At 43.5% G+C, this 17,647-nt stretch overlaps 46 non-coding genes across 46 annotated transcripts; 23 read left to right on the top strand and 23 right to left on the bottom strand.

The window, feature by feature from the left end:
• Positions 1-75: 75 nt before the first annotated feature.
• Positions 76-164, bottom strand: Trnay-gua (transfer RNA tyrosine (anticodon GUA)). The gene is given in 2 exon segments: positions 76-111; positions 128-164. It is a non-coding gene; the product is annotated as a tRNA-Tyr (tRNA).
• A 247-nt stretch (positions 165-411) lies between these two features.
• On the top strand, positions 412-483 carry Trnaq-cug (transfer RNA glutamine (anticodon CUG)). The gene has a single exon. It is a non-coding gene; the product is annotated as a tRNA-Gln (tRNA).
• A 358-nt stretch (positions 484-841) lies between these two features.
• Positions 842-930, bottom strand: Trnay-gua (transfer RNA tyrosine (anticodon GUA)). Its single transcript is given in 2 exon segments — positions 842-877; positions 894-930. It is a non-coding gene; the product is annotated as a tRNA-Tyr (tRNA).
• Positions 931-1,177: 247 nt separating this feature from the next.
• On the top strand, positions 1,178-1,249 carry Trnaq-cug (transfer RNA glutamine (anticodon CUG)). Its single transcript has one exon. It is a non-coding gene; the product is annotated as a tRNA-Gln (tRNA).
• Positions 1,250-1,607: 358 nt separating this feature from the next.
• Trnay-gua (transfer RNA tyrosine (anticodon GUA)) lies at positions 1,608-1,696 on the bottom strand. The gene is given in 2 exon segments: positions 1,608-1,643; positions 1,660-1,696. It is a non-coding gene; the product is annotated as a tRNA-Tyr (tRNA).
• Positions 1,697-1,943: 247 nt separating this feature from the next.
• Trnaq-cug (transfer RNA glutamine (anticodon CUG)) lies at positions 1,944-2,015 on the top strand. Its single transcript has one exon. It is a non-coding gene; the product is annotated as a tRNA-Gln (tRNA).
• Positions 2,016-2,373: 358 nt separating this feature from the next.
• On the bottom strand, positions 2,374-2,462 carry Trnay-gua (transfer RNA tyrosine (anticodon GUA)). The gene is given in 2 exon segments: positions 2,374-2,409; positions 2,426-2,462. It is a non-coding gene; the product is annotated as a tRNA-Tyr (tRNA).
• A 247-nt stretch (positions 2,463-2,709) lies between these two features.
• Trnaq-cug (transfer RNA glutamine (anticodon CUG)) lies at positions 2,710-2,781 on the top strand. The gene has a single exon. It is a non-coding gene; the product is annotated as a tRNA-Gln (tRNA).
• A 358-nt stretch (positions 2,782-3,139) lies between these two features.
• Trnay-gua (transfer RNA tyrosine (anticodon GUA)) lies at positions 3,140-3,228 on the bottom strand. Its single transcript is given in 2 exon segments — positions 3,140-3,175; positions 3,192-3,228. It is a non-coding gene; the product is annotated as a tRNA-Tyr (tRNA).
• Positions 3,229-3,475: 247 nt separating this feature from the next.
• Trnaq-cug (transfer RNA glutamine (anticodon CUG)) lies at positions 3,476-3,547 on the top strand. Its single transcript has one exon. It is a non-coding gene; the product is annotated as a tRNA-Gln (tRNA).
• A 358-nt stretch (positions 3,548-3,905) lies between these two features.
• On the bottom strand, positions 3,906-3,994 carry Trnay-gua (transfer RNA tyrosine (anticodon GUA)). The gene is given in 2 exon segments: positions 3,906-3,941; positions 3,958-3,994. It is a non-coding gene; the product is annotated as a tRNA-Tyr (tRNA).
• Positions 3,995-4,241: 247 nt separating this feature from the next.
• On the top strand, positions 4,242-4,313 carry Trnaq-cug (transfer RNA glutamine (anticodon CUG)). Its single transcript has one exon. It is a non-coding gene; the product is annotated as a tRNA-Gln (tRNA).
• Positions 4,314-4,671: 358 nt separating this feature from the next.
• Positions 4,672-4,760, bottom strand: Trnay-gua (transfer RNA tyrosine (anticodon GUA)). Its single transcript is given in 2 exon segments — positions 4,672-4,707; positions 4,724-4,760. It is a non-coding gene; the product is annotated as a tRNA-Tyr (tRNA).
• Positions 4,761-5,007: 247 nt separating this feature from the next.
• On the top strand, positions 5,008-5,079 carry Trnaq-cug (transfer RNA glutamine (anticodon CUG)). The gene has a single exon. It is a non-coding gene; the product is annotated as a tRNA-Gln (tRNA).
• A 358-nt stretch (positions 5,080-5,437) lies between these two features.
• Positions 5,438-5,526, bottom strand: Trnay-gua (transfer RNA tyrosine (anticodon GUA)). Its single transcript is given in 2 exon segments — positions 5,438-5,473; positions 5,490-5,526. It is a non-coding gene; the product is annotated as a tRNA-Tyr (tRNA).
• A 247-nt stretch (positions 5,527-5,773) lies between these two features.
• Trnaq-cug (transfer RNA glutamine (anticodon CUG)) lies at positions 5,774-5,845 on the top strand. The gene has a single exon. It is a non-coding gene; the product is annotated as a tRNA-Gln (tRNA).
• Positions 5,846-6,203: 358 nt separating this feature from the next.
• Positions 6,204-6,292, bottom strand: Trnay-gua (transfer RNA tyrosine (anticodon GUA)). The gene is given in 2 exon segments: positions 6,204-6,239; positions 6,256-6,292. It is a non-coding gene; the product is annotated as a tRNA-Tyr (tRNA).
• A 247-nt stretch (positions 6,293-6,539) lies between these two features.
• Positions 6,540-6,611, top strand: Trnaq-cug (transfer RNA glutamine (anticodon CUG)). The gene has a single exon. It is a non-coding gene; the product is annotated as a tRNA-Gln (tRNA).
• A 358-nt stretch (positions 6,612-6,969) lies between these two features.
• Positions 6,970-7,058, bottom strand: Trnay-gua (transfer RNA tyrosine (anticodon GUA)). Its single transcript is given in 2 exon segments — positions 6,970-7,005; positions 7,022-7,058. It is a non-coding gene; the product is annotated as a tRNA-Tyr (tRNA).
• A 247-nt stretch (positions 7,059-7,305) lies between these two features.
• On the top strand, positions 7,306-7,377 carry Trnaq-cug (transfer RNA glutamine (anticodon CUG)). The gene has a single exon. It is a non-coding gene; the product is annotated as a tRNA-Gln (tRNA).
• A 358-nt stretch (positions 7,378-7,735) lies between these two features.
• On the bottom strand, positions 7,736-7,824 carry Trnay-gua (transfer RNA tyrosine (anticodon GUA)). Its single transcript is given in 2 exon segments — positions 7,736-7,771; positions 7,788-7,824. It is a non-coding gene; the product is annotated as a tRNA-Tyr (tRNA).
• Positions 7,825-8,071: 247 nt separating this feature from the next.
• Positions 8,072-8,143, top strand: Trnaq-cug (transfer RNA glutamine (anticodon CUG)). Its single transcript has one exon. It is a non-coding gene; the product is annotated as a tRNA-Gln (tRNA).
• Positions 8,144-8,501: 358 nt separating this feature from the next.
• Trnay-gua (transfer RNA tyrosine (anticodon GUA)) lies at positions 8,502-8,590 on the bottom strand. The gene is given in 2 exon segments: positions 8,502-8,537; positions 8,554-8,590. It is a non-coding gene; the product is annotated as a tRNA-Tyr (tRNA).
• A 247-nt stretch (positions 8,591-8,837) lies between these two features.
• Trnah-gug (transfer RNA histidin (anticodon GUG)) lies at positions 8,838-8,909 on the top strand. The gene has a single exon. It is a non-coding gene; the product is annotated as a tRNA-His (tRNA).
• Positions 8,910-9,267: 358 nt separating this feature from the next.
• Trnay-gua (transfer RNA tyrosine (anticodon GUA)) lies at positions 9,268-9,356 on the bottom strand. Its single transcript is given in 2 exon segments — positions 9,268-9,303; positions 9,320-9,356. It is a non-coding gene; the product is annotated as a tRNA-Tyr (tRNA).
• Positions 9,357-9,603: 247 nt separating this feature from the next.
• Positions 9,604-9,675, top strand: Trnaq-cug (transfer RNA glutamine (anticodon CUG)). The gene has a single exon. It is a non-coding gene; the product is annotated as a tRNA-Gln (tRNA).
• A 358-nt stretch (positions 9,676-10,033) lies between these two features.
• On the bottom strand, positions 10,034-10,122 carry Trnay-gua (transfer RNA tyrosine (anticodon GUA)). The gene is given in 2 exon segments: positions 10,034-10,069; positions 10,086-10,122. It is a non-coding gene; the product is annotated as a tRNA-Tyr (tRNA).
• Positions 10,123-10,369: 247 nt separating this feature from the next.
• Trnaq-cug (transfer RNA glutamine (anticodon CUG)) lies at positions 10,370-10,441 on the top strand. The gene has a single exon. It is a non-coding gene; the product is annotated as a tRNA-Gln (tRNA).
• A 358-nt stretch (positions 10,442-10,799) lies between these two features.
• On the bottom strand, positions 10,800-10,888 carry Trnay-gua (transfer RNA tyrosine (anticodon GUA)). Its single transcript is given in 2 exon segments — positions 10,800-10,835; positions 10,852-10,888. It is a non-coding gene; the product is annotated as a tRNA-Tyr (tRNA).
• A 247-nt stretch (positions 10,889-11,135) lies between these two features.
• Trnaq-cug (transfer RNA glutamine (anticodon CUG)) lies at positions 11,136-11,207 on the top strand. The gene has a single exon. It is a non-coding gene; the product is annotated as a tRNA-Gln (tRNA).
• A 358-nt stretch (positions 11,208-11,565) lies between these two features.
• Positions 11,566-11,654, bottom strand: Trnay-gua (transfer RNA tyrosine (anticodon GUA)). The gene is given in 2 exon segments: positions 11,566-11,601; positions 11,618-11,654. It is a non-coding gene; the product is annotated as a tRNA-Tyr (tRNA).
• A 247-nt stretch (positions 11,655-11,901) lies between these two features.
• On the top strand, positions 11,902-11,973 carry Trnaq-cug (transfer RNA glutamine (anticodon CUG)). Its single transcript has one exon. It is a non-coding gene; the product is annotated as a tRNA-Gln (tRNA).
• Positions 11,974-12,331: 358 nt separating this feature from the next.
• Trnay-gua (transfer RNA tyrosine (anticodon GUA)) lies at positions 12,332-12,420 on the bottom strand. Its single transcript is given in 2 exon segments — positions 12,332-12,367; positions 12,384-12,420. It is a non-coding gene; the product is annotated as a tRNA-Tyr (tRNA).
• A 247-nt stretch (positions 12,421-12,667) lies between these two features.
• Positions 12,668-12,739, top strand: Trnaq-cug (transfer RNA glutamine (anticodon CUG)). Its single transcript has one exon. It is a non-coding gene; the product is annotated as a tRNA-Gln (tRNA).
• Positions 12,740-13,097: 358 nt separating this feature from the next.
• Trnay-gua (transfer RNA tyrosine (anticodon GUA)) lies at positions 13,098-13,186 on the bottom strand. The gene is given in 2 exon segments: positions 13,098-13,133; positions 13,150-13,186. It is a non-coding gene; the product is annotated as a tRNA-Tyr (tRNA).
• A 247-nt stretch (positions 13,187-13,433) lies between these two features.
• Trnaq-cug (transfer RNA glutamine (anticodon CUG)) lies at positions 13,434-13,505 on the top strand. The gene has a single exon. It is a non-coding gene; the product is annotated as a tRNA-Gln (tRNA).
• A 358-nt stretch (positions 13,506-13,863) lies between these two features.
• Positions 13,864-13,951, bottom strand: Trnay-gua (transfer RNA tyrosine (anticodon GUA)). Its single transcript is given in 2 exon segments — positions 13,864-13,898; positions 13,915-13,951. It is a non-coding gene; the product is annotated as a tRNA-Tyr (tRNA).
• A 247-nt stretch (positions 13,952-14,198) lies between these two features.
• Trnaq-cug (transfer RNA glutamine (anticodon CUG)) lies at positions 14,199-14,270 on the top strand. Its single transcript has one exon. It is a non-coding gene; the product is annotated as a tRNA-Gln (tRNA).
• A 358-nt stretch (positions 14,271-14,628) lies between these two features.
• Trnay-gua (transfer RNA tyrosine (anticodon GUA)) lies at positions 14,629-14,717 on the bottom strand. The gene is given in 2 exon segments: positions 14,629-14,664; positions 14,681-14,717. It is a non-coding gene; the product is annotated as a tRNA-Tyr (tRNA).
• A 247-nt stretch (positions 14,718-14,964) lies between these two features.
• On the top strand, positions 14,965-15,036 carry Trnaq-cug (transfer RNA glutamine (anticodon CUG)). Its single transcript has one exon. It is a non-coding gene; the product is annotated as a tRNA-Gln (tRNA).
• A 358-nt stretch (positions 15,037-15,394) lies between these two features.
• Trnay-gua (transfer RNA tyrosine (anticodon GUA)) lies at positions 15,395-15,483 on the bottom strand. The gene is given in 2 exon segments: positions 15,395-15,430; positions 15,447-15,483. It is a non-coding gene; the product is annotated as a tRNA-Tyr (tRNA).
• A 247-nt stretch (positions 15,484-15,730) lies between these two features.
• Trnaq-cug (transfer RNA glutamine (anticodon CUG)) lies at positions 15,731-15,802 on the top strand. Its single transcript has one exon. It is a non-coding gene; the product is annotated as a tRNA-Gln (tRNA).
• A 358-nt stretch (positions 15,803-16,160) lies between these two features.
• Trnay-gua (transfer RNA tyrosine (anticodon GUA)) lies at positions 16,161-16,249 on the bottom strand. Its single transcript is given in 2 exon segments — positions 16,161-16,196; positions 16,213-16,249. It is a non-coding gene; the product is annotated as a tRNA-Tyr (tRNA).
• Positions 16,250-16,496: 247 nt separating this feature from the next.
• On the top strand, positions 16,497-16,568 carry Trnaq-cug (transfer RNA glutamine (anticodon CUG)). The gene has a single exon. It is a non-coding gene; the product is annotated as a tRNA-Gln (tRNA).
• Positions 16,569-16,926: 358 nt separating this feature from the next.
• Positions 16,927-17,015, bottom strand: Trnay-gua (transfer RNA tyrosine (anticodon GUA)). Its single transcript is given in 2 exon segments — positions 16,927-16,962; positions 16,979-17,015. It is a non-coding gene; the product is annotated as a tRNA-Tyr (tRNA).
• Positions 17,016-17,262: 247 nt separating this feature from the next.
• Trnaq-cug (transfer RNA glutamine (anticodon CUG)) lies at positions 17,263-17,334 on the top strand. The gene has a single exon. It is a non-coding gene; the product is annotated as a tRNA-Gln (tRNA).
• Positions 17,335-17,647: the final 313 nt, after the last annotated feature.

Raw genomic sequence — 17,647 nt, 5'->3', positions numbered from 1 at the left:
GGTTTAAAACATAGGGAGGTTCTGACCGAGTGGGCATGCTCTGGAGCCTCTTTGCCCGTGAGATTAGAAAAACAGTCCTCTGGGCCGGATTTCAACCAGCGACCTATGGATAACTGTGAATCCTCCACTACAGTCCACCGCTCTACCAACTGAGCTACCAGAGGCTCTGCTTACTTTGTTATTCGTACTGATTGCTTTAGCTCCGTCCCTGTCTTTCGTTTCCACACACAGCTACTCAGCGCGGCCATATAGACGCACAGAAATGCAGCCATCGGCTGCAACTGCAAACATTGCCCAGATTAAGTTTTATAATGCTCGATCGTATCAATTAGGTTAAAAAATGCAAGTAGGAAGTGTCTGAATTATGTCAGAGTACTGCTAAGTGTATTTACGAGTCCCATGCTCCTGTCTGGTTCCATGGTGTAACGGTTAGCACTCTGGACTCTGAATCCAGCGATCCGAGTTCGAATCTCGGTGGAACCTTCGTTTAGTCTAAATTTTCTGTAATAAGCGTTTCTCGCCGAGGAAGTAGCAGTGATAGGCTCAGGGATTTAGTTCCTACGTTTGTGTAAATAACGAGACGTCTATGAAACGGCTGAAAATTGGTGCGACTATGTGACCTATATAGCACATTAAACGAGTAATGCCTGTAAGAGCAAGCAATTTTAAGATAATTCGAAGAATTATCATTAACCTACGGAGGCTAAGAATCCCATGATTATCAACTAGCTATTACAAGCTGAGCAAATGAATTTCCTTTAAAATAGGTTTAAAACATAGGGAGGTTCTGACCGAGTGGGCATGCTCTGGAGCCTCTTTGCTCGTGAGATTAGAAAAACAGTCCTCTGGGCCGGATTTGAACCAGCGACCTATGGATAACTGTGAATCCTCCACTACAGTCCACCGCTCTACCAACTGAGCTACCAGAGGCTCTGCATACTTTGTTATTCGTACTGATTGCTTTAGCTCCGTCCCTGTCTTTCGTTTCCACACACAGCTACTCAGCGCGGCCATATAGACGCACAGAAATGCAGCCATCGGCTGCAACTGCAAACATTGCCCAGATTAAGTTTTATAATGCTCGATCGTATCAATTAGGTTAAAAAATGCAAGTAGGAAGTGTCTGAATTATGTCAGAGTACTGCTAAGTGTATTTACGAGTCCCATGCTCCTGTCTGGTTCCATGGTGTAACGGTTAGCACTCTGGACTCTGAATCCAGCGATCCGAGTTCGAATCTCGGTGGAACCTTCGTTTAGTCTAAATTTTCTGTAATAAGCGTTTCTCGCCGAGGAAGTAGCAGTGATAGGCTCAGGGATTTAGTTCCTACGTTTGTGTAAATAACGAGACGTCTATGAAACGGCTGAATATTGGTGCGACTATGTGACCTATATAGCACATTAAACGAGTAATGCCTGTAAGAGCAAGCAATTTTAAGATAATTCGAAGAATTATCATTAACCTACGGAGGCTAAGAATCCCATGATTATCAACTAGCTATTACAAGCTGAGCAAATGAATTTCCTTTAAAATAGGTTTAAAACATAGGGAGGTTCTGACCGAGTGGGCATGCTCTGGAGCCTCTTTGCTCGTGAGATTAGAAAAACAGTCCTCTGGGCCGGATTTGAACCAGCGACCTATGGATAACTGTGAATCCTCCACTACAGTCCACCGCTCTACCAACTGAGCTACCAGAGGCTCTGCTTACTTTGTTATTCGTACTGATTGCTTTAGCTCCGTCCCTGTCTTTCGTTTCCACACACAGCTACTCAGCGCGGCCATATAGACGCACAGAAATGCAGCCATCGGCTGCAACTGCAAACATTGCCCAGATTAAGTTTTATAATGCTCGATCGTATCAATTAGGTTAAAAAATGCAAGTAGGAAGTGTCTGAATTATGTCAGAGTACTGCTAAGTGTATTTACGAGTCCCATGCTCCTGTCTGGTTCCATGGTGTAACGGTTAGCACTCTGGACTCTGAATCCAGCGATCCGAGTTCGAATCTCGGTGGAACCTTCGTTTAGTCTAAATTTTCTGTAATAAGCGTTTCTCGCCGAGGAAGTAGCAGTGATAGGCTCAGGGATTTAGTTCCTACGTTTGTGTAAATAACGAGACGTCTATGAAACGGCTGAATATTGGTGCGACTATGTGACCTATATAGCACATTAAACGAGTAATGCCTGTAAGAGCAAGCAATTTTAAGATAATTCGAAGAATTATCATTAACCTACGGAGGCTAAGAATCCCATGATTATCAACTAGCTATTACAAGCTGAGCAAATGAATTTCCTTTAAAATAGGTTTAAAACATAGGGAGGTTCTGACCGAGTGGGCATGCTCTGGAGCCTCTTTGCTCGTGAGATTAGAAAAACAGTCCTCTGGGCCGGATTTGAACCAGCGACCTATGGATAACTGTGAATCCTCCACTACAGTCCACCGCTCTACCAACTGAGCTACCAGAGGCTCTGCTTACTTTGTTATTCGTACTGATTGCTTTAGCTCCGTCCCTGTCTTTCGTTTCCACACACAGCTACTCAGCGCGGCCATATAGACGCACAGAAATGCAGCCATCGGCTGCAACTGCAAACATTGCCCAGATTAAGTTTTATAATGCTCGATCGTATCAATTAGGTTAAAAAATGCAAGTAGGAAGTGTCTGAATTATGTCAGAGTACTGCTAAGTGTATTTACGAGTCCCATGCTCCTGTCTGGTTCCATGGTGTAACGGTTAGCACTCTGGACTCTGAATCCAGCGATCCGAGTTCGAATCTCGGTGGAACCTTCGTTTAGTCTAAATTTTCTGTAATAAGCGTTTCTCGCCGAGGAAGTAGCAGTGATAGGCTCAGGGATTTAGTTCCTACGTTTGTGTAAATAACGAGACGTCTATGAAACGGCTGAATATTGGTGCGACTATGTGACCTATATAGCACATTAAACGAGTAATGCCTGTAAGAGCAAGCAATTTTAAGATAATTCGAAGAATTATCATTAACCTACGGAGGCTAAGAATCCCATGATTATCAACTAGCTATTACAAGCTGAGCAAATGAATTTCCTTTAAAATAGGTTTAAAACATAGGGAGGTTCTGACCGAGTGGGCATGCTCTGGAGCCTCTTTGCTCGTGAGATTAGAAAAACAGTCCTCTGGGCCGGATTTGAACCAGCGACCTATGGATAACTGTGAATCCTCCACTACAGTCCACCGCTCTACCAACTGAGCTACCAGAGGCTCTGCTTACTTTGTTATTCGTACTGATTGCTTTAGCTCCGTCCCTGTCTTTCGTTTCCACACACAGCTACTCAGCGCGGCCATATAGACGCACAGAAATGCAGCCATCGGCTGCAACTGCAAACATTGCCCAGATTAAGTTTTATAATGCTCGATCGTATCAATTAGGTTAAAAAATGCAAGTAGGAAGTGTCTGAATTATGTCAGAGTACTGCTAAGTGTATTTACGAGTCCCATGCTCCTGTCTGGTTCCATGGTGTAACGGTTAGCACTCTGGACTCTGAATCCAGCGATCCGAGTTCGAATCTCGGTGGAACCTTCGTTTAGTCTAAATTTTCTGTAATAAGCGTTTCTCGCCGAGGAAGTAGCAGTGATAGGCTCAGGGATTTAGTTCCTACGTTTGTGTAAATAACGAGACGTCTATGAAACGGCTGAATATTGGTGCGACTATGTGACCTATATAGCACATTAAACGAGTAATGCCTGTAAGAGCAAGCAATTTTAAGATAATTCGAAGAATTATCATTAACCTACGGAGGCTAAGAATCCCATGATTATCAACTAGCTATTACAAGCTGAGCAAATGAATTTCCTTTAAAATAGGTTTAAAACATAGGGAGGTTCTGACCGAGTGGGCATGCTCTGGAGCCTCTTTGCTCGTGAGATTAGAAAAACAGTCCTCTGGGCCGGATTTGAACCAGCGACCTATGGATAACTGTGAATCCTCCACTACAGTCCACCGCTCTACCAACTGAGCTACCAGAGGCTCTGCTTACTTTGTTATTCGTACTGATTGCTTTAGCTCCGTCCCTGTCTTTCGTTTCCACACACAGCTACTCAGCGCGGCCATATAGACGCACAGAAATGCAGCCATCGGCTGCAACTGCAAACATTGCCCAGATTAAGTTTTATAATGCTCGATCGTATCAATTAGGTTAAAAAATGCAAGTAGGAAGTGTCTGAATTATGTCAGAGTACTGCTAAGTGTATTTACGAGTCCCATGCTCCTGTCTGGTTCCATGGTGTAACGGTTAGCACTCTGGACTCTGAATCCAGCGATCCGAGTTCGAATCTCGGTGGAACCTTCGTTTAGTCTAAATTTTCTGTAATAAGCGTTTCTCGCCGAGGAAGTAGCAGTGATAGGCTCAGGGATTTAGTTCCTACGTTTGTGTAAATAACGAGACGTCTATGAAACGGCTGAATATTGGTGCGACTATGTGACCTATATAGCACATTAAACGAGTAATGCCTGTAAGAGCAAGCAATTTTAAGATAATTCGAAGATTTATCATTAACCTACGGAGGCTAAGAATCCCATGATTATCAACTAGCTATTACAAGCTGAGCAAATGAATTTCCTTTAAAATAGGTTTAAAACATAGGGAGGTTCTGACCGAGTGGGCATGCTCTGGAGCCTCTTTGCTCGTGAGATTAGAAAAACAGTCCTCTGGGCCGGATTTGAACCAGCGACCTATGGATAACTGTGAATCCTCCACTACAGTCCACCGCTCTACCAACTGAGCTACCAGAGGCTCTGCTTACTTTGTTATTCGTACTGATTGCTTTAGCTCCGTCCCTGTCTTTCGTTTCCACACACAGCTACTCAGCGCGGCCATATAGACGCACAGAAATGCAGCCATCGGCTGCAACTGCAAACATTGCCCAGATTAAGTTTTATAATGCTCGATCGTATCAATTAGGTTAAAAAATGCAAGTAGGAAGTGTCTGAATTATGTCAGAGTACTGCTAAGTGTATTTACGAGTCCCATGCTCCTGTCTGGTTCCATGGTGTAACGGTTAGCACTCTGGACTCTGAATCCAGCGATCCGAGTTCGAATCTCGGTGGAACCTTCGTTTAGTCTAAATTTTCTGTAATAAGCGTTTCTCGCCGAGGAAGTAGCAGTGATAGGCTCAGGGATTTAGTTCCTACGTTTGTGTAAATAACGAGACGTCTATGAAACGGCTGAATATTGGTGCGACTATGTGACCTATATAGCACATTAAACGAGTAATGCCTGTAAGAGCAAGCAATTTTAAGATAATTCGAAGAATTATCATTAACCTACGGAGGCTAAGAATCCCATGATTATCAACTAGCTATTACAAGCTGAGCAAATGAATTTCCTTTAAAATAGGTTTAAAACATAGGGAGGTTCTGACCGAGTGGGCATGCTCTGGAGCCTCTTTGCTCGTGAGATTAGAAAAACAGTCCTCTGGGCCGGATTTGAACCAGCGACCTATGGATAACTGTGAATCCTCCACTACAGTCCACCGCTCTACCAACTGAGCTACCAGAGGCTCTGCTTACTTTGTTATTCGTACTGATTGCTTTAGCTCCGTCCCTGTCTTTCGTTTCCACACACAGCTACTCAGCGCGGCCATATAGACGCACAGAAATGCAGCCATCGGCTGCAACTGCAAACATTGCCCAGATTAAGTTTTATAATGCTCGATCGTATCAATTAGGTTAAAAAATGCAAGTAGGAAGTGTCTGAATTATGTCAGAGTACTGCTAAGTGTATTTACGAGTCCCATGCTCCTGTCTGGTTCCATGGTGTAACGGTTAGCACTCTGGACTCTGAATCCAGCGATCCGAGTTCGAATCTCGGTGGAACCTTCGTTTAGTCTAAATTTTCTGTAATAAGCGTTTCTCGCCGAGGAAGTAGCAGTGATAGGCTCAGGGATTTAGTTCCTACGTTTGTGTAAATAACGAGACGTCTATGAAACGGCTGAATATTGGTGCGACTATGTGACCTATATAGCACATTAAACGAGTAATGCCTGTAAGAGCAAGCAATTTTAAGATAATTCGAAGATTTATCATTAACCTACGGAGGCTAAGAATCCCATGATTATCAACTAGCTATTACAAGCTGAGCAAATGAATTTCCTTTAAAATAGGTTTAAAACATAGGGAGGTTCTGACCGAGTGGGCATGCTCTGGAGCCTCTTTGCTCGTGAGATTAGAAAAACAGTCCTCTGGGCCGGATTTGAACCAGCGACCTATGGATAACTGTGAATCCTCCACTACAGTCCACCGCTCTACCAACTGAGCTACCAGAGGCTCTGCTTACTTTGTTATTCGTACTGATTGCTTTAGCTCCGTCCCTGTCTTTCGTTTCCACACACAGCTACTCAGCGCGGCCATATAGACGCACAGAAATGCAGCCATCGGCTGCAACTGCAAACATTGCCCAGATTAAGTTTTATAATGCTCGATCGTATCAATTAGGTTAAAAAATGCAAGTAGGAAGTGTCTGAATTATGTCAGAGTACTGCTAAGTGTATTTACGAGTCCCATGCTCCTGTCTGGTTCCATGGTGTAACGGTTAGCACTCTGGACTCTGAATCCAGCGATCCGAGTTCGAATCTCGGTGGAACCTTCGTTTAGTCTAAATTTTCTGTAATAAGCGTTTCTCGCCGAGGAAGTAGCAGTGATAGGCTCAGGGATTTAGTTCCTACGTTTGTGTAAATAACGAGACGTCTATGAAACGGCTGAATATTGGTGCGACTATGTGACCTATATAGCACATTAAACGAGTAATGCCTGTAAGAGCAAGCAATTTTAAGATAATTCGAAGAATTATCATTAACCTACGGAGGCTAAGAATCCCATGATTATCAACTAGCTATTACAAGCTGAGCAAATGAATTTCCTTTAAAATAGGTTTAAAACATAGGGAGGTTCTGACCGAGTGGGCATGCTCTGGAGCCTCTTTGCTCGTGAGATTAGAAAAACAGTCCTCTGGGCCGGATTTGAACCAGCGACCTATGGATAACTGTGAATCCTCCACTACAGTCCACCGCTCTACCAACTGAGCTACCAGAGGCTCTGCTTACTTTGTTATTCGTACTGATTGCTTTAGCTCCGTCCCTGTCTTTCGTTTCCACACACAGCTACTCAGCGCGGCCATATAGACGCACAGAAATGCAGCCATCGGCTGCAACTGCAAACATTGCCCAGATTAAGTTTTATAATGCTCGATCGTATCAATTAGGTTAAAAAATGCAAGTAGGAAGTGTCTGAATTATGTCAGAGTACTGCTAAGTGTATTTACGAGTCCCATGCTCCTGTCTGGTTCCATGGTGTAACGGTTAGCACTCTGGACTCTGAATCCAGCGATCCGAGTTCGAATCTCGGTGGAACCTTCGTTTAGTCTAAATTTTCTGTAATAAGCGTTTCTCGCCGAGGAAGTAGCAGTGATAGGCTCAGGGATTTAGTTCCTACGTTTGTGTAAATAACGAGACGTCTATGAAACGGCTGAATATTGGTGCGACTATGTGACCTATATAGCACATTAAACGAGTAATGCCTGTAAGAGCAAGCAATTTTAAGATAATTCGAAGATTTATCATTAACCTACGGAGGCTAAGAATCCCATGATTATCAACTAGCTATTACAAGCTGAGCAAATGAATTTCCTTTAAAATAGGTTTAAAACATAGGGAGGTTCTGACCGAGTGGGCATGCTCTGGAGCCTCTTTGCTCGTGAGATTAGAAAAACAGTCCTCTGGGCCGGATTTGAACCAGCGACCTATGGATAACTGTGAATCCTCCACTACAGTCCACCGCTCTACCAACTGAGCTACCAGAGGCTCTGCTTACTTTGTTATTCGTACTGATTGCTTTAGCTCCGTCCCTGTCTTTCGTTTCCACACACAGCTACTCAGCGCGGCCATATAGACGCACAGAAATGCAGCCATCGGCTGCAACTGCAAACATTGCCCAGATTAAGTTTTATAATGCTCGATCGTATCAATTAGGTTAAAAAATGCAAGTAGGAAGTGTCTGAATTATGTCAGAGTACTGCTAAGTGTATTTACGAGTCCCATGCTCCTGTCTGGTTCCATGGTGTAACGGTTAGCACTCTGGACTCTGAATCCAGCGATCCGCGTTCGAATCTCGGTGGAACCTTCGTTTAGTCTAAATTTTCTGTAATAAGCGTTTCTCGCCGAGGAAGTAGCAGTGATAGGCTCAGGGATTTAGTTCCTACGTTTGTGTAAATAACGAGACGTCTATGAAACGGCTGAATATTGGTGCGACTATGTGACCTATATAGCACATTAAACGAGTAATGCCTGTAAGAGCAAGCAATTTTAAGATAATTCGAAGAATTATCATTAACCTACGGAGGCTAAGTATCCCATGATTATCAATTAGCTATTACAAGCTGAGCAAATGAATTTCCTTTAAAATAGGTTTAAAACATAGGGAGGTTCTGACCGAGTGGGCATGCTCTGGAGCCTCTTTGCTCGTGAGATTAGAAAAACAGTCCTCTGGGCCGGATTTGAACCAGCGACCTATGGATAACTGTGAATCCTCCACTACAGTCCACCGCTCTACCAACTGAGCTACCAGAGGCTCTGCTTACTTTGTTATTCGTACTGATTGCTTTAGCTCCGTCCCTGTCTTTCGTTTCCACACACAGCTACTCAGCGCGGCCATATAGACGCACAGAAATGCAGCCATCGGCTGCAACTGCAAACATTGCCCAGATTAAGTTTTATAATGCTCGATCGTATCAATTAGGTTAAAAAATGCAAGTAGGAAGTGTCTGAATTATGTCAGAGTACTGCTAAGTGTATTTACGAGTCTCATGCTCCTGTCTGGTTCCATGGTGTAACGGTTAGCACTCTGGACTGTGAATCCAGCGATCCGAGTTCGAATCTCGGTGGAACCTTCGTTTAGTCTAAATTTTCTGTAATAAGCGTTTCTCGCCGAGGAAGTAGCAGTGATAGGCTCAGGGATTTAGTTCCTACGTTTGTGTAAATAACGAGACGTCTATGAAACGGCTGAATATTGGTGCGACTATGTGACCTATATAGCACATTAAACGAGTAATGCCTGTAAGAGCAAGCAATTTTAAGATAATTCGAAGAATTATCATTAACCTACGGAGGCTAAGAATCCCATGATTATCAACTAGCTATTACAAGCTGAGCAAATGAATTTCCTTTAAAATAGGTTTAAAACATAGGGAGGTTCTGACCGAGTGGGCATGCTCTGGAGCCTCTTTGCTTGTGAGATTAGAAAAACAGACCTCTGGGCCGGATTTGAACCAGCGACCTATGGATAACTGTGAATCCTCCACTACAGTCCACCGCTCTACCAACTGAGCTACCAGAGGCTCTGCTTACTTTGTTATTCGTACTGATTGCTTTAGCTCCGTCCCTGTCTTTCGTTTCCACACACAGCTACTCAGCGCGGCCATATAGACGCACAGAAATGCAGCCATCGGCTGCAACTGCAAACATTGCCCAGATTAAGTTTTATAATGCTCGATCGTATCAATTAGGTTAAAAAATGCAAGTAGGAAGTGTCTGAATTATGTCAGAGTACTGCTAAGTGTATTTACGAGTCCCATGCTCCTGTCTGGTTCCATGGTGTAACGGTTAGCACTCTGGACTCTGAATCCAGCGATCCGAGTTCGAATCTCGGTGGAACCTTCGTTTAGTCTAAATTTTCTGTAATAAGCGTTTCTCGCCGAGGAAGTAGCAGTGATAGGCTCAGGGATTTAGTTCCTACGTTTGTGTAAATAACGAGACGTCTATGAAACGGCTGAATATTGGTGCGACTATGTGACCTATATAGCACATTAAACGAGTAATGCCTGTAAGAGCAAGCAATTTTAAGATAATTCGAAGATTTATCATTAACCTACGGAGGCTAAGAATCCCATGATTATCAACTAGCTATTACAAGCTGAGCAAATGAATTTCCTTTAAAATAGGTTTAAAACATAGGGAGGTTCTGACCGAGTGGGCATGCTCTGGAGCCTCTTTGCTCGTGAGATTAGAAAAACAGTCCTCTGGGCCGGATTTGAACCAGCGACCTATGGATAACTGTGAATCCTCCACTACAGTCCACCGCTCTACCAACTGAGCTACCAGAGGCTCTGCTTACTTTGTTATTCGTACTGATTGCTTTAGCTCCGTCCCTGTCTTTCGTTTCCACACACAGCTACTCAGCGCGGCCATATAGACGCACAGAAATGCAGCCATCGGCTGCAACTGCAAACATTGCCCAGATTAAGTTTTATAATGCTCGATCGTATCAATTAGGTTAAAAAATGCAAGTAGGAAGTGTCTGAATTATGTCAGAGTACTGCTAAGTGTATTTACGAGTCCCATGCTCCTGTCTGGTTCCATGGTGTAACGGTTAGCACTCTGGACTCTGAATCCAGCGATCCGCGTTCGAATCTCGGTGGAACCTTCGTTTAGTCTAAATTTTCTGTAATAAGCGTTTCTCGCCGAGGAAGTAGCAGTGATAGGCTCAGGGATTTAGTTCCTACGTTTGTGTAAATAACGAGACGTCTATGAAACGGCTGAATATTGGTGCGACTATGTGACCTATATAGCACATTAAACGAGTAATGCCTGTAAGAGCAAGCAATTTTAAGATAATTCGAAGATTTATCATTAACCTACGGAGGCTAAGAATCCCATGATTATCAACTAGCTATTACAAGCTGAGCAAATGAATTTCCTTTAAAATAGGTTTAAAACATAGGGAGGTTCTGACCGAGTGGGCATGCTCTGGAGCCTCTTTGCTCGTGAGATTAGAAAAACAGTCCTCTGGGCCGGATTTGAACCAGCGACCTATGGATAACTGTGAATCCTCCACTACAGTCCACCGCTCTACCAACTGAGCTACCAGAGGCTCTGCTTACTTTGTTATTCGTACTGATTGCTTTAGCTCCGTCCCTGTCTTTCGTTTCCACACACAGCTACTCAGCGCGGCCATATAGACGCACAGAAATGCAGCCATCGGCTGCAACTGCAAACATTGCCCAGATTAAGTTTTATAATGCTCGATCGTATCAATTAGGTTAAAAAATGCAAGTAGGAAGTGTCTGAATTATGTCAGAGTACTGCTAAGTGTATTTACGAGTCCCATGCTCCTGTCTGGTTCCATGGTGTAACGGTTAGCACTCTGGACTCTGAATCCAGCGATCCGAGTTCGAATCTCGGTGGAACCTTCGTTTAGTCTAAATTTTCTGTAATAAGCGTTTCTCGCCGAGGAAGTAGCAGTGATAGGCTCAGGGATTTAGTTCCTACGTTTGTGTAAATAACGAGACGTCTATGAAACGGCTGAATATTGGTGCGACTATGTGACCTATATAGCACATTAAACGAGTAATGCCTGTAAGAGCAAGCAATTTTAAGATAATTCGAAGATTTATCATTAACCTACGGAGGCTAAGAATCCCATGATTATCAACTAGCTATTACAAGCTGAGCAAATGAATTTCCTTTAAAATAGGTTTAAAACATAGGGAGGTTCTGACCGAGTGGGCATGCTCTGGAGCCTCTTTGCTCGTGAGATTAGAAAAACAGTCCTCTGGGCCGGATTTGAACCAGCGACCTATGGATAACTGTGAATCCTCCACTACAGTCCACCGCTCTACCAACTGAGCTACCTGAGGCTCTGCTTACTTTCTTATTCGTACTGATTGCTTTAGCTCCGTCCCTGTCTTTCGTTTCCACACACAGCTACTCAGCGCGGCCATATAGACGCACAGAAATGCAGCCATCGGCTGCAACTGCAAACATTGCCCAGATTAAGTTTTATAATGCTCGATCGTATCAATTAGGTTAAAAAATGCAAGTAGGAAGTGTCTGAATTATGTCAGAGTACTGCTAAGTGTATTTACGAGTCCCATGCTCCTGTCTGGTTCCATGGTGTAACGGTTAGCACTCTGGACTCTGAATCCAGCGATCCGAGTTCGAATCTCGGTGGAACCTTCGTTTAGTCTAAATTTTCTGTAATAAGCGTTTCTCGCCGAGGAAGTAGCAGTGATAGGCTCAGGGATTTAGTTCCTACGTTTGTGTAAATAACGAGACGTCTATGAAACGGCTGAATATTGGTGCGACTATGTGACCTATATAGCACATTAAACGAGTAATGCCTGTAAGAGCAAGCAATTTTAAGATAATTCGAAGAATTATCATTAACCTACGGAGGCTAAGAATCCCATGATTATCAACTAGCTATTACAAGCTGAGCAAATGAATTTCCTTTAAAATAGGTTTAAAACATAGGGAGGTTCTGACCGAGTGGGCATGCTCTGGAGCCTCTTTGCTCGTGAGATTAGAAAAACAGTCCTCTGGGCCGGATTTGAACCAGCGACCTATGGATAACTGTGAATCCTCCACTACAGTCCACCGCTCTACCAACTGAGCTACCAGAGGCTCTGCTTACTTTGTTATTCGTACTGATTGCTTTAGCTCCGTCCCTGTCTTTCGTTTCCACACACAGCTACTCAGCGCGGCCATATAGACGCACAGAAATGCAGCCATCGGCTGCAACTGCAAACATTGCCCAGATTAAGTTTTATAATGCTCGATCGTATCAATTAGGTTAAAAAATGCAAGTAGGAAGTGTCTGAATTATGTCAGAGTACTGCTAAGTGTATTTACGAGTCCCATGCTCCTGTCTGGTTCCATGGTGTAACGGTTAGCACTCTGGACTCTGAATCCAGCGATCCGAGTTCGAATCTCGGTGGAACCTTCGTTTAGTCTAAATTTTCTGTAATAAGCGTTTCTCGCCGAGGAAGTAGCAGTGATAGGCTCAGGGATTTAGTTCCTACGTTTGTGTAAATAACGAGACGTCTATGAAACGGCTGAATATTGGTGCGACTATGTGACCTATATAGCACATTAAACGAGTAATGCCTGTAAGAGCAAGCAATTTTAAGATAATTCGAAGAATTATCATTAACCTACGGAGGCTAAGAATCCCATGATTATCAACTAGCTATTACAAGCTGAGCAAATGAATTTCCTTTAAAATAGGTTTAAAACATAGGGAGGTTCTGACCGAGTGGGCATGCTCTGGAGCCTCTTTGCTCGTGAGATTAGAAAAACAGTCCTCTGGGCCGGATTTGAACCAGCGACCTATGGATAACTGTGAATCCTCCACTACAGTCCACCGCTCTACCAACTGAGCTACCAGAGGCTCTGCTTACTTTGTTATTCGTACTGATTGCTTTAGCTCCGTCCCTGTCTTTCGTTTCCACACACAGCTACTCAGCGCGGCCATATAGACGCACAGAAATGCAGCCATCGGCTGCAACTGCAAACATTGCCCAGATTAAGTTTTATAATGCTCGATCGTATCAATTAGGTTAAAAAATGCAAGTAGGAAGTGTCTGAATTATGTCAGAGTACTGCTAAGTGTATTTACGAGTCCCATGCTCCTGTCTGGTTCCATGGTGTAACGGTTAGCACTCTGGACTCTGAATCCAGCGATCCGAGTTCGAATCTCGGTGGAACCTTCGTTTAGTCTAAATTTTCTGTAATAAGCGTTTCTCGCCGAGGAAGTAGCAGTGATAGGCTCAGGGATTTAGTTCCTACGTTTGTGTAAATAACGAGACGTCTATGAAACGGCTGAATATTGGTGCGACTATGTGACCTATATAGCACATTAAACGAGTAATGCCTGTAAGAGCAAGCAATTTTAAGATAATTCGAAGATTTATCATTAACCTACGGAGGCTAAGAATCCCATGATTATCAACTAGCTATTACAAGCTGAGCAAATGAATTTCCTTTAAAATAGGTTTAAAACATAGGGAGGTTCTGACCGAGTGGGCATGCTCTGGAGCCTCTTTGCTCGTGAGATTAGAAAAACAGTCCTCTGGGCCGGATTTGAACAGCGACCTATGGATAACTGTGAATCCTCCACTACAGTCCACCGCTCTACCAACTGAGCTACCAGAGGCTCTGCTTACTTTGTTATTCGTACTGATTGCTTTAGCTCCGTCCCTGTCTTTCGTTTCCACACACAGCTACTCAGCGCGGCCATATAGACGCACAGAAATGCAGCCATCGGCTGCAACTGCAAACATTGCCCAGATTAAGTTTTATAATGCTCGATCGTATCAATTAGGTTAAAAAATGCAAGTAGGAAGTGTCTGAATTATGTCAGAGTACTGCTAAGTGTATTTACGAGTCCCATGCTCCTGTCTGGTTCCATGGTGTAACGGTTAGCACTCTGGACTCTGAATCCAGCGATCCGAGTTCGAATCTCGGTGGAACCTTCGTTTAGTCTAAATTTTCTGTAATAAGCGTTTCTCGCCGAGGAAGTAGCAGTGATAGGCTCAGGGATTTAGTTCCTACGTTTGTGTAAATAACGAGACGTCTATGAAACGGCTGAATATTGGTGCGACTATGTGACCTATATAGCACATTAAACGAGTAATGCCTGTAAGAGCAAGCAATTTTAAGATAATTCGAAGAATTATCATTAACCTACGGAGGCTAAGAATCCCATGATTATCAACTAGCTATTACAAGCTGAGCAAATGAATTTCCTTTAAAATAGGTTTAAAACATAGGGAGGTTCTGACCGAGTGGGCATGCTCTGGAGCCTCTTTGCTCGTGAGATTAGAAAAACAGTCCTCTGGGCCGGATTTGAACCAGCGACCTATGGATAACTGTGAATCCTCCACTACAGTCCACCGCTCTACCAACTGAGCTACCAGAGGCTCTGCTTACTTTGTTATTCGTACTGATTGCTTTAGCTCCGTCCCTGTCTTTCGTTTCCACACACAGCTACTCAGCGCGGCCATATAGACGCACAGAAATGCAGCCATCGGCTGCAACTGCAAACATTGCCCAGATTAAGTTTTATAATGCTCGATCGTATCAATTAGGTTAAAAAATGCAAGTAGGAAGTGTCTGAATTATGTCAGAGTACTGCTAAGTGTATTTACGAGTCCCATGCTCCTGTCTGGTTCCATGGTGTAACGGTTAGCACTCTGGACTCTGAATCCAGCGATCCGAGTTCGAATCTCGGTGGAACCTTCGTTTAGTCTAAATTTTCTGTAATAAGCGTTTCTCGCCGAGGAAGTAGCAGTGATAGGCTCAGGGATTTAGTTCCTACGTTTGTGTAAATAACGAGACGTCTATGAAACGGCTGAATATTGGTGCGACTATGTGACCTATATAGCACATTAAACGAGTAATGCCTGTAAGAGCAAGCAATTTTAAGATAATTCGAAGATTTATCATTAACCTACGGAGGCTAAGAATCCCATGATTATCAACTAGCTATTACAAGCTGAGCAAATGAATTTCCTTTAAAATAGGTTTAAAACATAGGGAGGTTCTGACCGAGTGGGCATGCTCTGGAGCCTCTTTGCTCGTGAGATTAGAAAAACAGTCCTCTGGGCCGGATTTGAACCAGCGACCTATGGATAACTGTGAATCCTCCACTACAGTCCACCGCTCTACCAACTGAGCTACCAGAGGCTCTGCTTACTTTGTTATTCGTACTGATTGCTTTAGCTCCGTCCCTGTCTTTCGTTTCCACACACAGCTACTCAGCGCGGCCATATAGACGCACAGAAATGCAGCCATCGGCTGCAACTGCAAACATTGCCCAGATTAAGTTTTATAATGCTCGATCGTATCAATTAGGTTAAAAAATGCAAGTAGGAAGTGTCTGAATTATGTCAGAGTACTGCTAAGTGTATTTACGAGTCCCATGCTCCTGTCTGGTTCCATGGTGTAACGGTTAGCACTCTGGACTCTGAATCCAGCGATCCGCGTTCGAATCTCGGTGGAACCTTCGTTTAGTCTAAATTTTCTGTAATAAGCGTTTCTCGCCGAGGAAGTAGCAGTGATAGGCTCAGGGATTTAGTTCCTACGTTTGTGTAAATAACGAGACGTCTATGAAACGGCTGAATATTGGTGCGACTATGTGACCTATATAGCACATTAAACGAGTAATGCCTGTAAGAGCAAGCAATTTTAAGATAATTCGAAGATTTATCATTAACCTACGGAGGCTAAGAATCCCATGATTATCAACTAGCTATTACAAGCTGAGCAAATGAATTTCCTTTAAAATAGGTTTAAAACATAGGGAGGTTCTGACCGAGTGGGCATGCTCTGGAGCCTCTTTGCTCGTGAGATTAGAAAAACAGTCCTCTGGGCCGGATTTGAACCAGCGACCTATGGATAACTGTGAATCCTCCACTACAGTCCACCGCTCTACCAACTGAGCTACCAGAGGCTCTGCTTACTTTGTTATTCGTACTGATTGCTTTAGCTCCGTCCCTGTCTTTCGTTTCCACACACAGCTACTCAGCGCGGCCATATAGACGCACAGAAATGCAGCCATCGGCTGCAACTGCAAACATTGCCCAGATTAAGTTTTATAATGCTCGATCGTATCAATTAGGTTAAAAAATGCAAGTAGGAAGTGTCTGAATTATGTCAGAGTACTGCTAAGTGTATTTACGAGTCCCATGCTCCTGTCTGGTTCCATGGTGTAACGGTTAGCACTCTGGACTCTGAATCCAGCGATCCGAGTTCGAATCTCGGTGGAACCTTCGTTTAGTCTAAATTTTCTGTAATAAGCGTTTCTCGCCGAGGAAGTAGCAGTGATAGGCTCAGGGATTTAGTTCCTACGTTTGTGTAAATAACGAGACGTCTATGAAACGGCTGAATATTGGTGCGACTATGTGACCTATATAGCACATTAAACGAGTAATGCCTGTAAGAGCAAGCAATTTTAAGATAATTCGAAGATTTATCATTAACCTACGGAGGCTAAGAATCCCATGATTATCAACTAGCTATTACAAGCTGAGCAAATGAATTTCCTTTAAAATAGGTTTAAAACATAGGGAGGTTCTGACCGAGTGGGCATGCTCTGGAGCCTCTTTGCTCGTGAGATTAGAAAAACAGTCCTCTGGGCCGGATTTGAACCAGCGACCTATGGATAACTGTGAATCCTCCACTACAGTCCACCGCTCTACCAACTGAGCTACCTGAGGCTCTGCTTACTTTCTTATTCGTACTGATTGCTTTAGCTCCGTCCCTGTCTTTCGTTTCCACACACAGCTACTCAGCGCGGCCATATAGACGCACAGAAATGCAGCCATCGGCTGCAACTGCAAACATTGCCCAGATTAAGTTTTATAATGCTCGATCGTATCAATTAGGTTAAAAAATGCAAGTAGGAAGTGTCTGAATTATGTCAGAGTACTGCTAAGTGTATTTACGAGTCCCATGCTCCTGTCTGGTTCCATGGTGTAACGGTTAGCACTCTGGACTCTGAATCCAGCGATCCGAGTTCGAATCTCGGTGGAACCTTCGTTTAGTCTAAATTTTCTGTAATAAGCGTTTCTCGCCGAGGAAGTAGCAGTGATAGGCTCAGGGATTTAGTTCCTACGTTTGTGTAAATAACGAGACGTCTATGAAACGGCTGAATATTGGTGCGACTATGTGACCTATATAGCACATTAAACGAGTAATGCCTGTAAGAGCAAGCAATTTTAAGATAATTCGAAGAATTATCATTAACCTACGGAGGCTAAGAATCCCATGATTATCAACTAGCTATTACAAGCTGAGCAAATGAATTTCCTTTAAAATAGGTTTAAAACATAGGGAGGTTCTGACCGAG

This window comes from Schistocerca cancellata, chromosome 2 (genome assembly GCF_023864275.1).
Source record: "Schistocerca cancellata isolate TAMUIC-IGC-003103 chromosome 2, iqSchCanc2.1, whole genome shotgun sequence".
Lineage (NCBI taxonomy): Eukaryota > Metazoa > Arthropoda > Insecta > Orthoptera > Acrididae > Schistocerca > Schistocerca cancellata.
This window is presented reverse-complemented; position numbering and strand designations above follow the sequence as displayed.